Genomic DNA, 23,598 nt, shown 5'->3' with positions numbered 1-23,598 from the left:
ACAGCGGGAAGAGGCACTCGACTCGCCGACAAGGCAGACCCACGCGCCCTTTTCACTTGTGCTGGCGCCCCAGGCGCCCCCAAGGCGCCGGGTTCGGCCTGGGTCCGTCGGCACCAGTTTCGGCCCAAGCCGGCGAAAAACGGGCTTCTGGGGTGCGACTGGGCCGTTTTTTCGGCGCCGGCACGGCAAAAACGCCTGGGGAGGGCCTGTTGGGGGCGCGGCTGGAGATGCTCTAACTTGCGTCCGCTCAAACAGCCACGAGCCACTTCATCAACAACACCGACAAAATAACCACGTACGTGCAGCGACACCAAGGATTGCACGCGTCTACATCGGCTGCTTCTGCTCTGGACTACGCCAACAGCGATCTGCACCGAGCCGGCAAACTGCACCGAGCGAGCGAGATTGCGCACCATGCATATGGCGCGCGTCTACACTAAACCAACGTAGCAAACCTGCATCAAGCCGCCAATCTGCAACTGTTGGAAATATGCCCTAGAGGCAATAATAAATTAGTTATTATTATATTATATTTCATTGTTCATGATAATCGTTTATTATCCATGCTAGAATTGTATTGATAGGAAACTCAGATACATGTGTGGATACATAGACAACACCATGTCCCTAGTAAGCCTCTAGTTGACTAGCTCGTTGATCAATAGATGGTTACAGTTTCCTGACCATGGACATTGGATGTCGTTGATAACGGGATCACATCATTAGGAGAATGATGTGATGGACAAGACCCAATCCTAGGCCTAGCACAAGATCGTGTAGTTCGTTTGCTAAAGCTTTTCTAATGTCAAGTATCATTTCCTTAGACCATGAGATTGTGCAACTCCCGGATACCGTAGGAGTGCTTTGGGTGTGCCAAACGTCACAATGTAACTTGGTGGCTATAAAGGTACACTATAGGTATATCCGAAAGTGTCTGTTGGGTTGGCACGAATCGAGACTGGGATTTGTCACTCCGTGTAAACGGAGAGGTATCTCTGGGCCCACTCGGTAGGACATCATCATAATGTGCACAATGTGACCAAGGAGTTGATCACGGGATGAGGTGTTATGGAACGAGTAAAGAGACTTGCCGGTAAAGATATTGAACAAGGTATCGGGATACCGACGATCGAATCTCGGGCAAGTACAATACAGATAGACAAAGGGAATTGAATACGGGGTTCATTGAATACTCGACATCGTGGTTCATCCGATGAGATCATCATGGAACATGCGGGAGCCAACATGGGTATCCAGATCCCGCTGTTGGTTATTGGCCGGAGAGTTGTCTCGGTCATGTCTGCATGGTTCCCGAACCCGTAGGGTCTACACACTTAAGGTTCGATGATGCTAGGGTTATAGGGAAAGTATGTACGCGGTTACCGAATGTTGTTCGGAGTCTCGGATGAGATCTCGGACGTCACGAGGAGTTTCAGAATGGTCCGGAGGTAAAGATTGATATATAGGAAGTATAGTTTTGGCCACCGGAAGTGTTCCGGGCATCACCGGTAGTGTACCGGGACCACCGGGAGGGGCCACGGGCCCCGGAGGCATACGTGGGCCAAAGAAAGTTATCCCTACAAAATCATATAGTCTGGCTATGCTCTATCTTCACCACACAAAATATTTAAATCATGCACAACCCCGATGACAAGCCAAGCAATTGTTTCATACTCTAACTTTTTCAAAACTTTTTCAATCTTCATGCAATACATGAGCGTGAGCCATGGATTTAGCACTATAGGTGGAATAGAATGGTGGTTGTGGAGAAGATAAAAAGGACAAGATACTCTCACATCAACTAGGCGTATCAACGGGCTATGGAGATGCCCATCAATAGATGTCAATGTGAGTGAGTAGGGATTGCCATGCAGTGGATGCACTAGAGCTATAAGTATATGAAAGCTCAAAAAGAAACTAAGTGGGTGTGCATCCAACTTGCTTGCTCATGAAGACCTAGGGCAATTTGAGGAAGCTCCTCACTGGAATATACAAGCCAAGTTCTATAATGTAAAATTCCCACTAGTATATGAAAGTGATAACATGAGAGACTCTCTACTATGAAGATCATGGTGCTACTTTGAAGCACAAGTGTGGTAAAAGGATAGTAACATTGTCCCTTCTCTCTTTTTCTCTCATCATTTTTTTATATATATATTTTTCTATTTGGGCCTTTTCTCTTTTTTTATGGCCTCTTTTATTTGGGCTTCTTTGGCCTCTTTTATTTATTTTTCGTCTGGAGTCTCATCTCAACTTATGGGGGAATCATAGTCTCCATCATACTTTCCTCACTGGGACAATGCTCTAATAATGATGATCATCACAATTTTATTTTTCTTACAACTCAACAATTACAACTCGATACTTAGAACAAAATATGACTCTATGTGAATGCATCCGGCGGTGTAACGGGATATGCAATATGACAATGATGGAATGTGTCATGAACGGAACGGTGGAAAGTTGCATGGCATTATATCTCGGAATGGCTATGGAAATGCCATGATATAGTTTAGTGCACCATACTTTACGGCTTAGAATCGGGATTCCAATGATGTTTTGAACGCCATAAGACATATGAGATGTTCCAAGAGCTGAAATTGGGATTTCAGGCTCATGCCCGTGTTGAGAGGTGTGAGACCTCTGACAAGTTCTTTTGCCAACAAGATGGAGGAGAATAGCTCAGCTAGTGAGCATGTGCTCAGAATGTCTGGGTGCTTCAATCACTTAAAGCAGTGGGAGTTAAACTTCCAGATAAGATAGTGATTGATAGAGTTCTCTAGCCACTATCACTAAGCTACTAGATCTTCGTGATGAACTATGACATGCAAGGGATGGAGTTGATCGCGGAGCTGTTCGCGGTGGTTAAGACCGCAAAAGGTAGAAATCAAGAAGGAGCATCAAGTGTTGATGGTTTAACAAGACCACTGGTTTCAAGAAGGGCAAGGGCTAGAAGGGAAACTTCATGGATGGCAAACCAGTTGCCGCTCTAGTGAAGGAACCCAAGGTTGAACCCAAACCCGAGACTAAGTGCTTCTATTGTAAGGGGAACGGTCACTGGTAGCGGAACTACCCCAAATGCATGGTAGATAAGAAGGCTGACAACTTCAACAAAGTATATACGTGTTATTAAATGTATACCTCACTAGTACTCCTGGTAGCACCTGGGTATTGGATACCGGTTTAGTTACTATTATTGGTAACTTGAAGCAAAAGCTACGGACTAAACGGAGACTGGCTAAAGAGCGAGGTGACGATGTGTGTTGGAAGTGTTTCCAAAGTTGATGAGATCACCATCGCACGCTCCATCTGCCTTCAGGATTAGTATTGAACATAGATAAATGTTATCAGGTGTCTACGTTGAGCATGAATATGATTAGATCATGTTCATTGCAATACGGTCATTCATTTAAGTTAGAGAATAATGGTTATTCTGTTTACATGAATGATACCTTTCATGGTCATGCACCCTATGTGAATGGTTCATTGAATCTCGGTCGTGGTAATACACATGTTCACGCCAAAAGATGTAGAGTTAATAATGATAGTACCACTTTCTCGTGGCACTGCCGCTTAGGTCATATTGGCGTAAGATGCATGAAGAAACTCCATGTCGATGGATGTTTGGAGTCACTTGATTTTGAATCACTTGACACATGCGAGCCATGCCTCATGGGTAGGATGACTAAGACCCCGTTTCAGGTACAATGAAACGGGCAAGTGACTTGTTGGAAATCATGCATGCTGATGCGTGTGATCCAATGAGAATTGAAGCGTGCGGTGGATATCGCTATTTTCTTATCTTCACTGACGATTTGGGTAGATATAGGTATATCTACTTAATGAAGCACAAGTCTAAAACGTTTGAAAAGTTCAAGCGATTTCAGAGTGAAGTTAAGAATCATCATAACAATAAGATCATGTTCCTACGATCTGATCAAAAGGGGATTTTCTGAGTTATGAGTTTGGCAAATCACTTAAGACATTGTGGAATTGTTTCACAGTTGAAGCCACCTGGAACACCACAGTTGTAATAGTGTGTCCAGACGTCGTAATCGAACCTTATGAGATATGGTGTGATCTATGATGTCTCTTACCGATCTACCGTTTTTCATTTTGAGGTTATGCATTAGAGACAGCTGCATTCACTTTAGATAGGACACCATCTAAGTCCGTTGAGACAACGTCATATGAACATTGGTTTGGCAGGAAACCAAAGTTGTCGTTTCTTAATGTTTGGGGATGCGATGCTTAGGGCTTCAGCCGGAGAAGCTCGAACCCAAAGCGGACAAACACATCTTCATGAGATACCCAAAGGTAACAATTGGGTATACCTTCTATCTCAGATCCAAGGGCAAAAATGTTTGTCGCCAAGAACGGGTCCTTTCTCAAGAGGAGTTTCTCTCGAAAGAATTGAGTGGGAGGAAGATAGAACTTGATGAGGTTGTCGAACCCTCACTTCAATCGGAGAGTAGTACAACACAGAAAGATGTTTCTGTGGAACCTACGACTGTTGAAGAGGAAACCAATGATAGTGATCATGAAGTTTCGGATCAAGTTGATATCGAACCTCGTAGGTCGACAAGGATATGTACTACTCCTGAGTGGTACGGTGATCCTGTCTTAGATGTCATGTTGTTGGACAACAATGGAGAAGCGATGGTGGGCCCGTATTCCGACAAATGGTTACAAGCCATGAAATCCGAGATATGATCCATGTATCAGAACAAAGTGTGCACTTCGGTGGACTTGCCCGTTGATCGGCAAGCCATAGAGAAAAATGGATCTTTAAGAAGAAGAAGGACGAGGGCGGTATTGTTACTGTTGGAAATATGCCCTAGAGGCAATAATAAAAGCATTATTATTATATTTATTTGTTCATGATAATTGTCTTTATTCATGCTATAACTGTATTATCCGGAAATCGTAATACACGTGTGAATACATAGACCATAATATGTCCCTAGTAAGCCTCTAGTTGACTAGCTCGTTGATCAACAGATAGTCATGATTTCCTGGCTATGGACATTGGATGTCATTGATAACGGGATCACATCATTAGGAGAATGATGTGATGGACAAGACCCAATCCTAAGCATAGCACAAAGATCGTGTAGTTCGTTTGCTAGAGCTTTTCCAATGTCAGGTATCTTTTCCTTTGACCATGAGATCGTGTAACTCCCGGATACCGTAGGAGTGCTTTGGGTGTATCAAACGTCACAACGTAACTGGGTGACTATAAAGGTGCACTACAGGTATCTTCGAAAGTGTCTGTTGGGTTGACACGGATCGAGACTGGGATTTGTCACTCCATATAACGGAGAGGTATCACTGGGCCCACTCGGTAATGCATCATCATTATGAGCTCAAGGTGACCAAGTGGTTGATCACGGTATCATGCATTACGGTACGAGTAAAGTGACTTGCCGGTAACGAGATTGAACAAGGTATTGGGATACCGACGATCGAGTCTCGGGCAAGTAACATACCGATTGACAAAGGGAATTGTATATGGGGTTGATTAATCCTCGACATCGTGGTTCATCCGATGAGATCATCGTGGAGCATGTGGGAGCCATCATGGGTATCCAGATCCCGCTGTTGGTTATTGACCGGAGAGTCGTCTCGGTCATGTCTGCTTGTCTCCCGAACCCGTAGGGTCTACACACTTAAGGTTCGGTGACGCTAGGGTTATGAAGATATGTATATGCAGTAATCCGAATGTTGTTCGGAGTCCCGGATGAGATCCCGGACGTCACGAGGAGTTCCGGAATGGTCCGGAGGTAAAGAATTATATATAGGAAGTGCTGTTTCGGCCATCGGGACAAGTTTCGGGGTTATCGGTATTGTACCGGGACCACCGGAGGGGTCCCGGGGGCCCACCGGGTGGGGCCACCTGTCCCGGGGGGCCACATGGGCTGTAGGGGGTGCTCCTTGGCCTATATGGGCCAAGGGCACCAGCCCTACTAGGCCCATGTGCCTAGGGTTTCCACCACGGAGGAGTCCAAGTGGTGGAAGGCACCCCGAGGTGCCTTGGGGGGGAGGGAAACCCTCCCCTGGCCGCCGCACCTAGGAGATTGGATCTCCTAGGCTGCGCACCACCCCCCCTTGGCCCTCCTATATATAGTGGGGGAGAGGAGGGACTTCATACCTCAGCCTTTGGTGCTTCCTCTCTCCCCGTTACGTCTCTCTCTCGTAGTATAGGCGAAGCCCTGCTACTGTGACGCCCTGCATCCACCACCACGCCGTCGTGCTGCTGGATCTTCATCAACCTCTCTTCCCCCCTTGCTGGATCAAGAAAGGAGGAGACGTCATCCGTTCCGTACGTGTGTTGAACGCGGAGGCATCGTCCGTTCGGTGCTAAGATCATCGGTGATTTGAATCACGTCGTGTTCGACTACATCATCCCCGTTCTTTGAACGCTTCCGCTCGCGATCTACAAGGTACGTAGATGCATCTAATCATTCGTTGCTAGATGAACTCATAGATGGATCTTGGTGAAACCGTAGGAAAATTTTTGTTTTCTGCAACGTTCCCCAACAGTGGCATCATGAGCTAGGTCTATGCGTAGTTCTCTTGCACGAGTAGAACAGAAAGTAGTTGTGGGCGTTGATTTTGTTCAATATGCTTGCCGTTACTAGTCTTATCTTGATTCGGCGGCATCGTGGGATGAAGCGGCCCGGACCGACCTTACACGTATTCTTACGTGAGACAGGTTCCACCGACTGACATGCACTAGTTGCATAAGGTGGCTAGCGGGTGTCTGTCTCTCCTACTTTAGTCGGATCGGATTCGATGAAAAGGGTCCTTATGAAGGGTAAATAGCAATTGGCATATCACGTTGTGGTCTTTGCGTAGGTAAGAAACGTTCTTGCTAGAAACCCATAGCAGCCACGTAAAACATGCAAACAACAATTAGAGAACGTCTAACTTGTTTTTGCAGGGTATGCTATGTGATTTGATATGGCCAAAGTTGTGATGAATGATGAATGATCTATATGTGATGTATGAGATGTTCATGCTATTCTACAAGGAATCACAACTTACATGTCGATGAGTATGACGGTGACAGGATGATCATGGAGCCCCAAGATGGAGATCAAAGGAGCTATGTGATATTGGCCATATCATGTCACTATTATTATTTGATTGCATGTGATGTTTATCATGTTTTGCATCTTGTTTGCTTAGAATGACGGTAGTAAATAAGATGATCCCTCATAATAATTTCAAGAAAGTGTTCCCCCTAACTGTGCACCGTTGCTACAGTTCGTCGTTTCGAAGCACCACGTGATGATCGGGTGTGATAGATCCTTACGTTCACATACAACGGGTGTAAGACAGATTTACACACGCAATACACTTAGGTTGACTTGACGAGCCTAGCATGTGCATAGACATGGCCTCGGAACACAGAAGACCGAAAGGTCGAGCATGAGTCGTATAGAAGATACGATCAACATGAAGATGTTCACCGACGTTCACTAGTCCGTGTCACGTGATGATCGGACACGGCCTAGCCAACTCGGATCATGTTATACTTAGATGACTGGAAGAGGGATGTCTATCTAAGTGGGAGTTCATTAATAATTTGATTAGATGAACTTAATTATCATGAACTTAGTCTAAAATCTTTACAATATGTCTTGTAGATCAAATGGCCAACGTTGTATTCAATTTCAATGCGTTCCTAGAGAAAACCAAGCTTAAAGACGATGGCAGCAACTATACGGACTGGGTCCGGAACCTGAGGATCATCCTCATAGCTGCCAAGAAAGATTATGTCGTACAAGCACCGCTAGGTGATCCACCCGTCCCACAGAACCAAGACGCTATGAACGCTTGGCAGACACGTACTGATGACTACTCCCTCGTTCAGTGCGGCATGCTTTAGAGCTTAGAACCGGGGCTCCAAAAGCATTTTGAGAGACATGGAGCATATGAGATGTTCGAAGAGCTGAAAATGGTTTTCCAAGCTCATGCCCGGGTCGAGAGATATGAAGTCTCCGACAAATTCTTCAGCTGTAAGATGGAGGAAAATAGTTCTGTCAGTGAGCACATACTCACTATGTCTGGGTTACATAACCGCTTGACTCAGCTGGGAGTTAATCTCCCGGATGATGCGGTCATTGACAGAATCCTCCAGTCGCTTCCACCAAGCTACAAGAGCTTTGTGATGAACTTCAATATGCAGGGGATGGAAAAGACCATTCCTGAAGTATTTGCAATGCTGAAATCAGCAGAGGTAGAAGTCAAGAAGGAACATCAAGTGTTGATGGTCAATAAAACCACTAAGTTCAATAAGGGCAAGGGTAAAAAGAACTTTGAGAAGGACGGCAAGGAAGTTGCCGCGCCCGGCAAGCAAGCTGCTGGGAAGAAGAAGTCAAAATATGGACCCAAGCTGGAGACAGAGTGCTTTTATTGCAAAGGGAAGGGTCACTGGAAGCGGAACTGCCCCAAATACTTAGCGGACAAGAAGGCCGGCAAAACAAAAGGTATATGTGATATACATGTAATTGATGTGTACCTTACCAGTACTCGTAGTAACTCCTGGGTATTTGATACCGGTGCTGTTGCTCATATTTGTAACTCACAGCAGGAGCTGCAGAATAAACAGAGACTGGGGAGGGACGAGGTGACGATGCGCGTCGGGAATGGTTCCAAGGTCGATGTGATCGCCGTCGGCACGCTACCTCTACATTTACCTACGGGATTAGTTATAAACCTCAATAATTGTTATTTCGTGCCAAGTTTGAGCATGAACATTGTATCAGGATCTCGTTTAATACGAGATGGCTACTCATTTAAATCTGAGAATAATGGTTGTTCTATTTATATGAGAGATATGTTTTATGGTCATGCTCCGATGGTCAATGGTTTATTCTTAATGAATCTCGAACGTAATATTACACATATTCATAGTGTGAATACCAAAAGATGTAAAGTTGATAACGATAGTCCCACATACTTGTGGCACTGCCACCTTGGTCACATAGGTATCAAACGCATGAAGAAGCTCCATGCAGATGGACTTTTAGAGTCTCTTGATTATGAATCATTTGACACGTGCGAACCATGCCTCATGGGTAAAATGACCAAGACTCCGTTCGCAGGAACAATGGAGCGAGCAACCAACTTATTGGAAATCACACATACTGATGTGTGCGGTCCAATGAGTGTTGAGGCTCGCGGTGGCTATCGTTATGTTCTCACCCTCACTGATGACTTAAGTAGATATGGGTATGTCTACTTAATGAAACACAAGTCTGAAACCTTTGAAAAGTTCAAAGAATTTCAGAGTGAAGTTGAGAATCAACGTGACAGGAAAATCAAGTTTCTATGATCAGATCATGGAGGAGAATACTTGAGTCACGAATTTGGCACACACTTAAGAAAATGTGGAATAGTTTCACAACTCACGCCGCCTGGAACACCTCAGCGTAATGGTGTGTCCGAACGTCGTAATCGCACTCTATTAGATATGGTGCGATCTATGATGTCTCTTACCGATTTACCGTTATCTTTTTGGGGCTATGCTTTAGAGACTGCCGCATTCACTTTAAATAGGGCTCTGTCGAAATCCGTTGAGACGACACCGTTTGAATTATGGTTTGGGAAGAAACCTAAGCTGTCGTTTCTAAAAGTTTGGGGATGCGATGCTTATGTCAGGAAACTTCAACCTGAAAAGCTCGAACCCAAATCAGAAAAATGCGTCTTCATAGGATACCCTAAAGAAACCATTGGGTATATCTTCTACCTCAGATCCGAAGGCAAGATCTTTGTTGCCAAGAATGGATCCTTTCTGGAGAAAGAGTTTCTCTCGAAAGAAGTAAGTGGGAGGAAAGTAGAACTTGATGAAGTATTACCTCTTGAACCGGAAAATGGCGCAACTCAAGAAAATGTTCCTGAGGCGCCTGCACCGACTAGAGAGGAAGTTATTGATGATGATCAAGATACTTCTGATCAAGCTCCTACTGAAATTCGAAGGTCCACAAGGACACGTTCCGCACCAGAGTGGTACGGCAACCCTGTCTTGGAAATCATGCTGTTAGACAACAGTGAACCTTCGAACTATGAAGAAGCGATGGCAGGCCCGGATTCCGACAAATGGCTAGAAGCCATGAAATCCGAGATAGGATCCATGTATGAAAACGAAGTATGGACTTTGACTGACTTGCCCGTTGAACGGCAAGCCATAGAAAATAAATGGATCTTCAAGAAGAAGACGGACGCGGATGGTAATGTGACCATCTATAAAGCTCGGCTTGTCGCTAAGGGTTATCGACAAGTTCAAGGAATTGACTACGATGAGACTTTCTCACCGGTAGCGAAGCTAAAGTCCGTCCGAATCATGTTAGCGATTGCCGCATTCTACGATTATGAGATATGGCAAATGGACGTCAAAACGGCATTCCTTAATGGTTTCCTTAAGGAAGAGTTGTACATGATGCAGCCGGAAGGTTTTGTCGATCCTAAGAATGCTGACAAGGTGTGCAAGCTCCAACGCTCGATTTATGGGCTGGTGCAAGCATCTCGGAGTTGGAACATTCGCTTTGATGAGATGATCAAAGCGTTTGGGTTTACGCAGACTTATGGAGAAGCCTGCGTTTACAAGAAAGTGAGTGGGAGCTCTGTAGCATTTCTCATATTATATGTAGATGACATACTTTTGATGGGAAATGATATAGAACTCTTGGACAGCATCAAGGCCTACTTGAATAAGAGTTTTTCAATGAAGGACCTTGGAGAAGCTGCTTATATATTAGGCATCAAGATCTATAGAGATAGATCAAGACGCCTCATAGGTCTTTCACAAAGCACATACCTTGATAAGATTTTGAAGAAGTTCAAAATGGATCAGTCCAAGAAGGGGTTCTTGCCTGTGTTACAAGGTATGAAATTGAGCTCAGCTCAATGTCCGACCATGGCAGAAGATATAGAAGAGATGAGCGTCATCCCCTATGCATCAGCCATAGGTTCTATTATGTATGCCATGTTGTGTACCAGACCTGATGTAAACCTTGCCGTAAGTTTGGTAGGAAGGTACCAAAGTAATCCCGGCAAGGAACACTGGACAGCGGTCAAGAATATCCTGAAGTACCTGAAAAGGACTAAGGAAATGTTTCTCGTTTATGGAGGTGACGAAGAGCTCGTCGTAAAGGGTTACGTCGACGCTAGCTTCGACACAGATCTGGATGACTCTAAGTCACAAACCGGATACGTGTATATGTTGAATGGTGGAGCAGTGAGCTGGTGCAGCTGCAAACAGAGCGTCGTGGCGGGATCTACATGTGAAGCGGAGTACATGGCAGCCTCAGAGGCAGCACATGAAGCAATATGGGTGAAGGAGTTCATCACCGACCTAGGAGTCATACCCAATGCGTCGGGGCCAATCAAACTCTTTTGTGACAACACTGGAGCTATTGCACTTGCCAAGGAGCCCAGGTTTCACAAGAAGACAAGGCACATCAAGCGTCGCTTCAACTCCATTCGTGAAAATGTTCAAGATGCAGACATAGAGATTTGTAAAGTACATACGGACCTGAATATAGCAGATCCGTTGACTAAACCTCTCCCTAGGGCAAAACATGATCAACACCAGAATTCCATGGGTGTTCGATTCATCACAATGTAACTAGATTATTGACTCTAGTGCAAGTGGGAGACTGTTGGAAATATGCCCTAGAGGCAATAATAAAAGCATTATTATTATATTTCTTTGTTCATGATAATTGTCTTTATTCATGCTATAACTGTATTATCCGGAAATCGTAATACACGTGTGAATACATAGACCATAATATGTCCCTAGTAAGCCTCTAGTTGACTAGCTCGTTGATCAACAGATAGTCATGATTTCCTGGCTATGGACATTGGATGTCATTGATAACGGGATCACATCATTAGGAGAATGATGTGATGGACAAGACCCAATCCTAAGCATAGCACAAAGATCGTGTAGTTCGTTTGCTAGAGCTTTTCCAATGTCAGGTATCTTTTCCTTTGACCATGAGATCGTGTAACTCCCGGATACCGTAGGAGTGCTTTGGGTGTATCAAACGTCACAACGTAACTGGGTGACTATAAAGGTGCACTACAGGTATCTCCGAAAGTGTCTGTTGGGTTGACACGGATCGAGACTGGGATTTGTCACTCCATATAACGGAGAGGTATCACTGGGCCCACTCGGTAATGCATCATCATTATGAGCTCAAGGTGACCAAGTGGTTGATCACGGGATCATGCATTACGGTACGAGTAAAGTGACTTGCCGGTAACGAGATTGAACAAGGTATTGGGATACCGACGATCGAGTCTCGAGCAAGTAACATACCGATTGACAAAGGGAATTGTATACGGGGTTGATTAATCCTCGACATCGTGGTTCATCCGATGAGATCATCGTGGAGCATGTGGGAGCCATCATGGGTATCCAGATCCCGCTGTTGGTTATTGACCGGAGAGTCGTCTCGGTCATGTCTGCTTGTCTCCCGAACCCGTAGGGTCTACACACTTAAGGTTCGGTGACGCTAGGGTTATGAACATATGTATATGCAGTAATACGAATGTTGTTCGGAGTCCCGGATGAGATCCCGGACGTCACGAGGAGTTCTGGAATGGTTCGGAGGTAAAGAATTATATATAGGAAGTGCTGTTTCGGCCATCGGGACAAGTTTCGGGGTTATCGGTATTGTACCGGGACCACCGGAGGGGTCCCGGGGGCCCACCGGGTGGGGCCACCTGTCCCGGGGGGCCACATGGGCTGTAGGGGGTGTGCCTTGGCCTATATGGGCCAAGGGCACCAGCCCTACTAGGCCCATGTGCCTAGGGTTTCCACCACGGAGGAGTCCAAGTGGTGGAAGGCACCCCGAGGTGCCTTGGGGGGGGAGGGAAACCCTCCCCTGGCCGCCGCACCTAGGAGATTGGATCTCCTAGGCTGCGCACCACCCCCCTTGGCCCTCCTATATATAGTGGGGGAGAGGAGGGACTTCATACCTCAGCCTTTGGTGCTTCCTCTCTCCCCGTTACGTCTCTCTCTCGTAGTATAGGCGAAGCCCTGCTACTGTGACGCCCTGCATCCACCACCACGCCGTCGTGCTGCTGGATCTTCATCAACCTCTCTTCCCCCCTTGCTGGATCAAGAAAGGAGGAGACGTCATCCGTTCCGTACGTGTGTTGAACGCGGAGGCATCGTCCGTTCGGTGCTAAGATCATCGGTGATTTGAATCACGTCGTGTTCGACTACATCATCCCCGTTCTTTGAACGCTTCCGCTCGCGATCTACAAGGTACGTAGATGCATCTAATCACTCGTTGCTAGATGAACTCATAGATGGATCTTGGTGAAACCGTAGGAAAATTTTTGTTTTCTGCAACGTTCCCCAACAGTTACCGTCTATGGAGCTCGACTTGTGGCAAAGAGTTTTTCACAAGTTCAAGGAGTTGACTACGATGAGAATTTCTCACCCGTGGCGATGCTTAATTCCGCCGGAATCATGTTAGCTCTGTATTTTTCGTTTATGAAATCTGACAGATGGATGTCAAAAACAAGTTTTCTTACCAGTTTTCGTAAGAAAGAGTTGTATGTGATAAAATCAAAGTTTTGTCAATCCTAAGGGTGCTAAAAGGTATGCTGGCTCTAGCGATCCTTCTATGGACTAGAGCAAGCATCTTGGAGTCAGAATATATGCTTTGATGGAGTGATCAAAGCTTTTAGGTTTATACAATGTTTGTTAGAAACTTGTATTTACAAGAAAGTGAGTGGGAGCACTACAACATTTCTAATAATTATATGTGGATGACATATTGTTGATTCGAAATGATGTAGAATTTCTGGAAAGCATAAACGGTTGTTTGAAGAGTGTTTTTCAAAGGAAGACCTGGATAAAGCTGCTTACATATTGGGCATCAAGATCTATAGAGATAGATCAAGACGCCTGATGATACTTTCAAAGAATGCACACCTTGACATGTTTTTGAAGGAGTTCAAAATAGATCAGTCAAAGAAGAGGTTCTTACCTGAGTTGTAAGGTGTGAAGTTGAGTAAGACTCAAAGATTGACCACGGCAGAAGAAAGAGGAAGGATGAAGGTCGTCCCCTATGATCTTGTCATAGGCTCTATACGGTATGCCAAGCTGAGTACCGCACCTGATGTGTGCCTTGCCACATGTCTGGCAAGAGGGTACAAAGGTGATCTAGGAGTAGATCACCAGATAGCGGTCAAAATTATCCTTAGAGGAATAAGGAAATATTTCTCGATTATGGAGGTGATAAATAGTTCGACGTAAAGAGTTACATCGATGCAAGCTTAACACCTATCTGGATAGCTCTGAGTAGAGATATCGGATACGTATAATGGAGCAACAATTTGGAATAGCTCCAAGTGGAACGTGGTAGCAGCATCTACGATATGACATAAAGTTTTGCGAAATACATAAGGATCTGAATATGGCAAGACCCGTTGACTACAACCTCTCTCACAAGCATAACATGATCAAACCTAGAACTCATTGAGTGTTAATCACATAGTGATGTGAACTAGATTATTGAGTCTAGTAAACTCTTCGGATGTTGGTCACATGGCGATGTGACCTGTGACTATTAATCACATGGCGATGTGAACTAGATTATTGACTCTAGTGCAAGTGGGAGACTGTTGGAAATATGCCCTAGAGGCAATAATAAATTAGTTATTATTATATTATATTTCATTGTTCATGATAATCGTTTATTATCCATGCTAGAATTGTATTGATAGGAAACTCAGATACATGTGTGGATACATAGACAACACCATGTCCCTAGTAAGCCTCTAGTTGACTAGCTCGTTGATCAATAGATGGTTACAGTTTCCTGAGCATGGACATTGGATGTCGTTGATAATGGGATCACATCATTAGGAGAATGATGTGATGGATAAGACCCAATCCTAAGCCTAGCACAAGATCGTGTAGTTCGTTTGCTAAAGCTTTTCTAATGTCAAGTATCATTTCCTTAGACCATGAGATTGTGCAACTCCCGGATACCGTAGGAGTGCTTTGGGTGTGCCAAACGTCACAACGTAACTGGGTGGCTATAAAGGTACACTACAGGTATCTCCGAAAGTGTCTGTTGGGTTGGCACGAATCGAGACTGGGATTTGTCACTCCGTGTAAACGGAGAGGTATCTCTGGGCCCACTCGGTAGGACATCATCATAATATGCACAATGTGACCAAGGAGTTGATCACGGGATGATGTGTTATGGAACGAGTAAAGAGACTTGCCGGTAACGAGATTGAACAAGGTATCAGGATACTGACGATCGAATCTCGGGCAAGTACAATACCGCTAGACAAAGGGAATTGAATACGGGGTTGATTGAATCCTCGACATCGTGGTTCATCCGATGAGATCATCGTGGAACATGCAGGAGCCAACATGGGTATCCAGATCCCGCTGTTGGTTATTGGCCGGAGAGTTGTCTCGGTCATGTCTGCATGGTTCCCGAACCCGTAGGGTCTACACACTTAAGGTTCGATGATGCTAGGGTTATAGGGAAAGTATGTACGCGGTTACCGAATGTTGTTCGGAGTCTCGGATGAGATCTCGGACGTCACGAGGAGTTCCGGAATGGTCCGGAGGTAAAGATTGATATATAGGAAGTATGGTTTTGGCCACCGGAAGTGTTCCGGGCATCACCGGTAGTGTACCGGGACCACCGAAGGGGTCCGGGGGTCCACCGGGAGGGGCCACGGGCCCCGGAGGCATACATGGGCCAAGTGTGAGAAGGGACCAGCCCCTAGGTGGGCTGGGGCGCCTCGCCACCAAGGCCCATGGGCCTAGAGAGAAGAGGGGGCAAACCCTAAGGGCAGATGGGCCCTAAGGCCCATGCCTGATGCGCCTCCCTCTCCCCCCCCACTTGGCCGCCACCCCAGATGGGGATTGGGGCTGCCGCCACCCCTAGGGTGGAAACCCTAGGTGGGGGCGCAGCCCTCCCTCTCCCCCTATATATAGTGGAGGCAAAGGGGCAGCCCAACACATGAAGTTCCTCCCCTGTTGGTGCAGGCCTACCCCTCTCCCTCCTCGTCTCTCGTAGTGCTTGGCGAAGCACTGCTGGAGTCCCGCGCTCCTCCACCACCACCACGCTGTCGTGCTGCTGCTGGATGGAGTCTTTCCCAACCTCTCCTTCTCCCCTTGCTGGATCAAGGCGTAGGAGACGTCACCGGGCTGTACGTGTGTTGAACGCGGAGGTGCCGTCCGTTCGGCACTAGGATCATCGGTGATTTGGATCACGACGAGTACGACTCCATCAACCCCGTTCACTTGAACGCTTCCGCTTAGCGATCTACAAGGGTATGTAGATGCACTCTCCTTCCCCTCGTTGCTAGATTACTCCATAGATTGATCTTGGTGATGCGTAGAAAATTTTAATTTCTGCTACGATCACCAACAGCAACTACACCAACACCTCCCGAGCCGAACGACACCGAGCCGTAAGACTATATCGAGCTACGAGCCAACATACTTCTTCGACACGGCACGGCATCGACACTTCATCGCCGCGAGGGACACCTTCAAGCAACATCATCATCGACATGCCGCTGCAACACCATAGCCGACACTTCATCGCCAAGGTCTTCATCAACATGGTCTTAGCCAACATCTTCGTCAACGCACCGCCGCCGCTTCGTCCACAAGATGGACACCTAGCGTCCTCTGATAGACTTTTCTGCAAGACGCGACCTCGACGATGGCAATGACCGCGTCACGACGACGGCATCGACCACGTCATTCACGACGGCACGACTGCATCGACACGACATCACTACAGTGAAGACCCTACATGGCCACATGGTTCTGGCAAAACCTATGTGTGCTCGATGGGTTTCCTCCGGTCTTGGCAAAACCGGTGGACTCATCACCGACGGCACCCTCTGACATTAGCAAGGTGCATTGTCCACGTATGCAGCTCCGTCATAGCGAAATTTTTTTTTTGCACCTCTGGCTTTGTGCGGCTTCATCATCCACGATGACTACACCATCGACCACGACTACATGGACCACGGCTACATCACCATGATCGGCTACCTCGACATTGACATTAATGACTTTGTCTACAGCAACACATCGACAAGAACTCCAGTCAACAGCGTCCACGTCGTCACCAGCGTCGACGCCACTCCCGTTGTGACTGTGGCAGCGGGGGGGGGGGGGGGGGGGATAGAGGAGAGTCAAGGGAGGCACCAGAAGGGGACGCAGTCACCGCCCTAGGTGCCAACCCATCAGAGACACATTTGATGATGGCGCAGCGCAGAAGACGACGAAAGCACAAGACTTCAAATTCAGTCGTACTCGTCCGCTTCATTCCCACTACGACTGAGGGGGAATGTTAGAAATATAATTGGGTTTAACTTAGAGATAAGGAGATAGAGATAGAATTAGTTTAAACCACATGTAACTTGTCTTGTACTCTAAGTCTCTACCCCTTTTGTACTCCTATATATACCCCATACGAGGGTCATATCATTAAAACACAATATTCTAGACATCCACAATTTCTACAGGGAGCACCTAAAACAGTTTAGCACTTGGATACTTGCGAGGTAATAAACATATTGCATAGCATAAGGCATGATGCTTAAACAGGCATGAGCCTGTTTAGCACTCGCAAATTTTTAATATAAAACATATGAGGATCCAAAAAGATAAAAAATCATTTTGCAGTGAATTGAACCCATTTTAGTAAATACAGACCTTGGAGGGAAAAGGGCAAGAGGGTGGAAAGTGGACCGAAAATAGTATAGGGAGGATTTGGTGGAGACATAATTTCCAATGAATTGCAACAATGATTAAGACACAGCTAATGGCGCGAGCTGCAATTCGCTTAAGCCACGCACTTAATGCATGTCGTAATATTCAATCCCGTTCCCAAATACTTGCAGTGGATAGTGGCACATTCTTCAGGTAAGAATATATATTAACTTTAGATATATGAGCTGCAAATGTGTTTGGTATTAAAAATGACTAATGGTGCAAGCTCCAATTCGCTTATGTCAGACACTTGCATGCCGTAATACTCCTTCCAATTCCTAAATACTTGAAGAGGTTTCGATATATATATTGGCACAGTCTTCAGGTATTCACTTTGACCGCGACTTCCTTTCACGATATAATTTCATAACCTAATGGAATTTTATATCATGTAAGTCATTTTTTTCGAGACAGATCCATTGACTGACATACTCCACCCAATCAATATATTTCCTGAATTACTAAGGGTCAAAGTTCTAAAAGCATGGCCACGACCTTGTCCTAAACGTACGTCAAAGTACTTGGGAACCGGAGGGAGTATATAATAACAAACAAAAACAGGAAAGAAGACATAGATGGAGAGAAAGAATCACTTACTCTCGTCAAAAACACACGTAGGCCGTGGCTCCCGTGTCGCTCCCGCGAGCGGCTGGGGAGCAAACCCTAGCCGCCGCCAGCACCCCACCCACCCTTCCTTCCTCGCCTCGCCACCGCCGCTGAGCCGCGCGGGCGAACGGGGCCCTCTTCCTCCTCCGCCTGGGGCTGGTTGGCGCGGGCCAGTGGCATCGGGGGGAGCTCGAGCGGTGGCGCACGCTCGGGGCAGCTCTTCTGGCCGTCGAGGACGCGCACGGAGGCGCACGGGGACTCGAGGCGCGCGGATCTAGCGAGGGGCGGCGCGGGCTGGCCGCGGCCGGCTCGCGAGCGCGGGGATCTGGCGCGGTGCGGCGCATGGTGGTCGCGGCCGGTTCGCGGGCGCGCGTGGTGACCACGGCGGCTCGGCTGGGCGTCGGGTGGTCGCCGTGGTGTGCGCGGTGTGGCTGCTCGGCTGGGCAGCTGCGTGCGGTGTCCGGCGGGGGACCTGGATCTGGCAGGTCTGCGGTGGGCTGGCGGCCCGGGTGGAGATTCTACCGGCGGCTGGCGGTGCCTGTTGGCGATTCCTAGAGCAGGAATGCTTCGCCCGTGGTTTGGACGCGGGGTGCGGGACCGGATCTGGTTTCCTGCAAGCCCGTCGACGAGGAGGCTTGCTGGTGGCCCTGCACAATGTTGGCGCGCTCGCTGTGTGGGGGGTGCACGGTCCAATGGAGGTACGGGCCGGCCTCGGCCGGCTGCTTGGGAGTGGCTGCCCCGGGCAAGTAGCCTGGCCGGTGCTAGCCGGCCGGCGACGATGGCGCTCATGGGCGTGGCTATCCTTCTTGGAGGCGTCGTCGGGAATCTTCACAGCCTCTACTTCCGTATCAAGTTCTTTGGGTGAAAGCCTAGATCCTGCTGTAGGGTCGGGCGGTGGCGTCGTCTTCAACGTCGTTTCCCTCTTTACGGCGCCATCTTGAAGACCTTGATCCCATTAGTGCTTCCTGCGGCTGGACGTGCACGGGTGGCTTCTGTGGCAACGATGACGGCGGTGAGCAATGTCGGAGGCGTGGCCTTGGTCGTGGTAGTCGGCTCTTCTTCTCCGGCGTGTCCGTGGGTGTGCCTCGACCGCCTGTTGTTGTGAAGTCGAAGCCGCGGTAGGGGGCCGGTGGTATACGATGACGCGTGACAGATGGCTCGTTCGGTGATCCTCCATGACGCCACCCCTGCCTGTTTCCTTAGTAGTTTCTTCGTCGGTGTCGGAGCTGCGCTGCCTAGTATGGATTGTATGGAGTGTTGTGCTGCAGCTATTAGGGCTGTTGTTTCTTTTCTTTTCTTTTCTCTTTCTTTGATCTTCGGATCTGGTCCTAGGATCTTCACCACCTTATTGTTTTTCACTGCTTCCTGCTATTATCAATGAAATGCCAACGATGCTGGATCTATCAAAAAAAAAACTTACTCTCATCACGGTCTGTGATGCGGTATTGTTTCTTCCACTGATGCATGGTGTTGAACTTGTATATGGAACCATCACGGTGGCCCGTTTTCGGCATTATATTCAGAGGGGATACACCGTCGTCACGAGACATCAACCAGCAAGATATTCTTCGTCGTCATTATTGCCCACATTTCTCTCCTTACCACCGAGATGTCGCACACAGTTCTCCCCTGTGTACGTTTGCCACCTATAACATCAGTAACTTTCATCGCTTCCCTAGAAGCACCTTCATCGCCATGTGCGACATCCATGCAATGCAGGTTTCTTCATCGGTTTTTGCTTCACTGCTGCTGGCCATGTTCCGAGACACCTGAGGAAACCTACCACCAAAGAGCATAAGCAACCAGCTCAGTAACCAACACAAGTAAAATGGGATCGATTGAAATCGCAAGGTGATATTATGTCAGCATAAAATCAATATCTATTTTCTTTCAGCCATGTTTGCGACTCGGGAGTCATACGGGATTATGGAAGGAATTTTTTCTCCCCGTTTGCCTTGAGAAATCAACACAGTAAGGGTTTTTGATTAAATAACACAATAAGGGTGAATAAAAACCCAATTTTCGGCAGATTCCAGATCCAAAACCATACAAAACAACTAGAGGCGCAAGCTTTAGCATCAACAGAGCAAGAAAACACACCCGTGAGCACGACGGGCGGGTGGACTCGGAGGCTCCGTCGGTGGGAAAACCCGTCGCATGAGCGCTGGCGGCCACCGGCGAGGCGGAGAAGAGGCCGTGGAGGGTAGGAGTGGTCGCGAGCGCGAGCAGAGGCGGTGCATTCATCAGGGTGGAAGGGGCGGAGGCGGTGGCAGCGTCAGGGTGGGGGGGGGGGGGGAGACGAAGGATCGGCGATCAAGCGGAGGATTCAGGTATGCGTCTGAGGCCCTGTTTGGTTCAACATTTATCAACGGATTCCGCTGCCGCGCAGCAGAATTTGAACCAAAGGGCGAACCCAGCAGAATCCGATTCTAGAAATCCGCTGTCAAAATATGAACCAAAAACGGAAGCAGCCCAGGACGTGCTTTCCAAAATTTGATTTCGCTGTGGGCCAAAATCTGAAAAAGCTATATCAGCTGGTTTGCCAAATGACCTACATCTTTTTCACATCAGATTTTCCACAGCAGATTTTCACAGCTGTTTTTACAAATCCATAGCCGAACCAAACACAGCCTGAGCGGGCGGCGGTGCCGGGGAAATAACCAACCCAACTCCGCAGGCACATAGCGTGCAAGGGATCACGAATTGGGCTGGCCTGGTAACCACGGCCTGCCTGCTAACATCATGTTACTTTTTGTTTTTTTCCTTCCCTTTTCATTCACTTTTTTTCGTTTTTCTTCTTTATTATTTACTTTGTTTATATTTCGAAATATTTTAAATATACATTAAAAATTCACATAAAAGTTAGAAAATTGTAAATCTTACATTTGAAAAACGTTAAACATGGATAGAAAGAGGTTTTTAATGTATAAGGAAAATGTACAGTGTTGATAAAAAGTGGAAAATGTTAATCATGTGTACATAAAATGTTTATACATTGTAAAAAAAATGTTTGCGTAATTCAGAAAAACTGATTCTTAAGTTAAAAAAATGTTAACAAGTATCAATTTTTTTTGTTTGGGACATTTTCAAGCAGATGTTTGTACAATGTAAAAAAGTTTGCTTAGTTTAGCAAAAAAATATCATTTAAAAAATGTTCTAACATATATTTAAAAAATGTTTAACATGTATTGAAAAAATATGTTAACAATGTGAGGTAACTATAAACAAATGTTAATATGTATACAAAAATTGTGCGAGGTGTACGAAAGAAATTAGACATCAAAACATATATTAGAAAAGTGTTAATCATGTATTAAAAAATGTAAACATACATAAAAGGAGCGGGCGGTTAACGGTCGTTAACGTGAACGGTTGGCCATGCTGGCACTTGATTTGTGGGCCCAACCTGTCAAATTCGTGCTTAGAGTGGGCAAGCAGGCGGTTCTCTGATATGGTAGTTTTTTGTCACGATTTAGAAAAAAGATGATAGTTTTCGACACAAATTTATAAAGTGGCAGTTTTTTGGCATGTTTGCATGAAATGTGGTAATCTTTTGTTAAATACTCACTATAGTTTGGAGGGCTGCTGTTAGAGAGTAAATTGCAGAAAACCATCGGTTTAAGGGTTAGGTCACCAGAAAACACTAGGTTACAGTTTCTTGACAAAAAGCGCCACTTCTCTCGTAAACATTTTGCAAAAACCACTGATCGACGGATTAGTCTTGTTTAAGCACGTTTATGACAGGTGGGCGCCGTCTTTTTGTTTACGTGGCATCATTGTTTGGGTTTAAAGCATAACAGCCCTTATCTTTCTTCCCCTCGTGCCCCCTTCCCCTCCCCTCTCGCGGGAAGCCGCCGCTCCCTTCGCGGGAAGCCTCCGTTGTTCCCTCCGCAGGCCACCGCCGCTGTTGCCGCTCCCTATGCAGGCCACCGTCGCTCCCTCCGTAGGCAACAGCCGCCGTCGTCCCCTACACGGGCAACCGCCGCCATTGCCGCTCCCTCCGCAGACCACCGCCGTCGATGCTCGACAGCTCCCGAGAGAGAGAGAGAGCCGTCGCCGTCGCTTGCCGTCCGCACGGCCACTGACTAGACCTCGCAAAGAAGGAATATCCAGGAGGTCCCCCTCGTCACCCTCGATTTCTCCACGGAAGAACTCAAGCAAAGGATCCCGGAGATGCCCGAACCAAGCCCGTCCTCGTCCTCTGCCCCGATTGTCACCGGCGTCGATTCACCATCCGCAACTCCTCCCCGAGCCCACTAACCATCCCTGCAGCTCCACCGTGAGCCCTTCTTGATTTCCCCCTCATTTCCGTCGCCCCATTCGTTCGCTGGCTCCGGTTCCCACCATGGCCGAAGCTCATCGCCGCCCTGGCCGACGAGCGTGGTGTTTCCGTGCCCTCCTGCTACATCTGGGGACATGGGCGCGCTCCCCGTGCCCAATAGCTAACGCCTATCCACCCAATTCGCTCGCTCGCAACCCGTAGCTTTGCGCCCATGTGACCCCAGCTCCGGCCGCCGTTTGAACTCGTCGTCGCTGGAGGCACGGGCAACGCTCCCTCTGCAGGCCGAAGCCGCCGTGGCCGCTCCCTCTGCAGGCCGTCCTCAACGAGTTGCAGTTGGCCGGCCAGTGGCGCGCCGCCGCTCCCTAAGCCCTGATGGTGAGCCCTCTCGCCGGCGACGAGCCCCATGGTGGTCCTCCCCATCCACCTTCCTTCTGCTCGCATGAGCCATGGGCACCTTGCAACCGGTTTGTGCACACGAGGGCCTGATTGCGTTTTTTATTTTTTATTAAGGGGTGTCTATATAAAATTGTTGGGACTAGTTTGTAAATATAGATAAAAACCCATTTGGCATGAAAAGTTATGCCATGTAAGCCAAATAGGGGCCCACCTGTCATAAACGTGCTCAAACGAGACTAATCCGCCGATCAGTGGTTTTTGCAAAATATTTCCGAGAAAAGTGGTGATTTTTGTCAAGAAACTGTAACCTAGTGTTTTCTGATGCCCTAGCCCTCAAACTGATGATTTTCTGTAATTTACTCGCTGTTAGAAGATGAAGGAGATACGTGTTCAAGTGATTTGCATCAGGCGGTGCTCAGGGAAGGCATTCCTAAAGCCGACGGCGGACGGATGGATTTAGTGCGACGATCTTTAACTTGAGTTAAATGGCATGTAATTGTAGTTGCATGCTGGTGCGCGGGCT

At 47.2% G+C, this 23,598-nt stretch overlaps 1 pseudogene; it reads right to left on the bottom strand.

Annotated features, from left to right (window-relative positions):
• Positions 1–19,911, bottom strand: part of LOC147963760 (uncharacterized) — a 43,575-nt pseudogene extending 23,664 nt beyond the window's left edge.
• Between the last annotated feature and the right edge of the window lie 3,687 nt (positions 19,912–23,598).

Source organism: Triticum urartu, chromosome 6A (assembly GCF_056163025.1).
Source record: "Triticum urartu cultivar PI428250 chromosome 6A, HENAU_Tu73, whole genome shotgun sequence".
Classification (NCBI taxonomy): Eukaryota; Viridiplantae; Streptophyta; class Magnoliopsida; order Poales; family Poaceae; genus Triticum; species Triticum urartu.
Note: the sequence above shows the minus strand (reverse complement) of the source record. Positions and strands in the feature narration are given on the sequence as shown.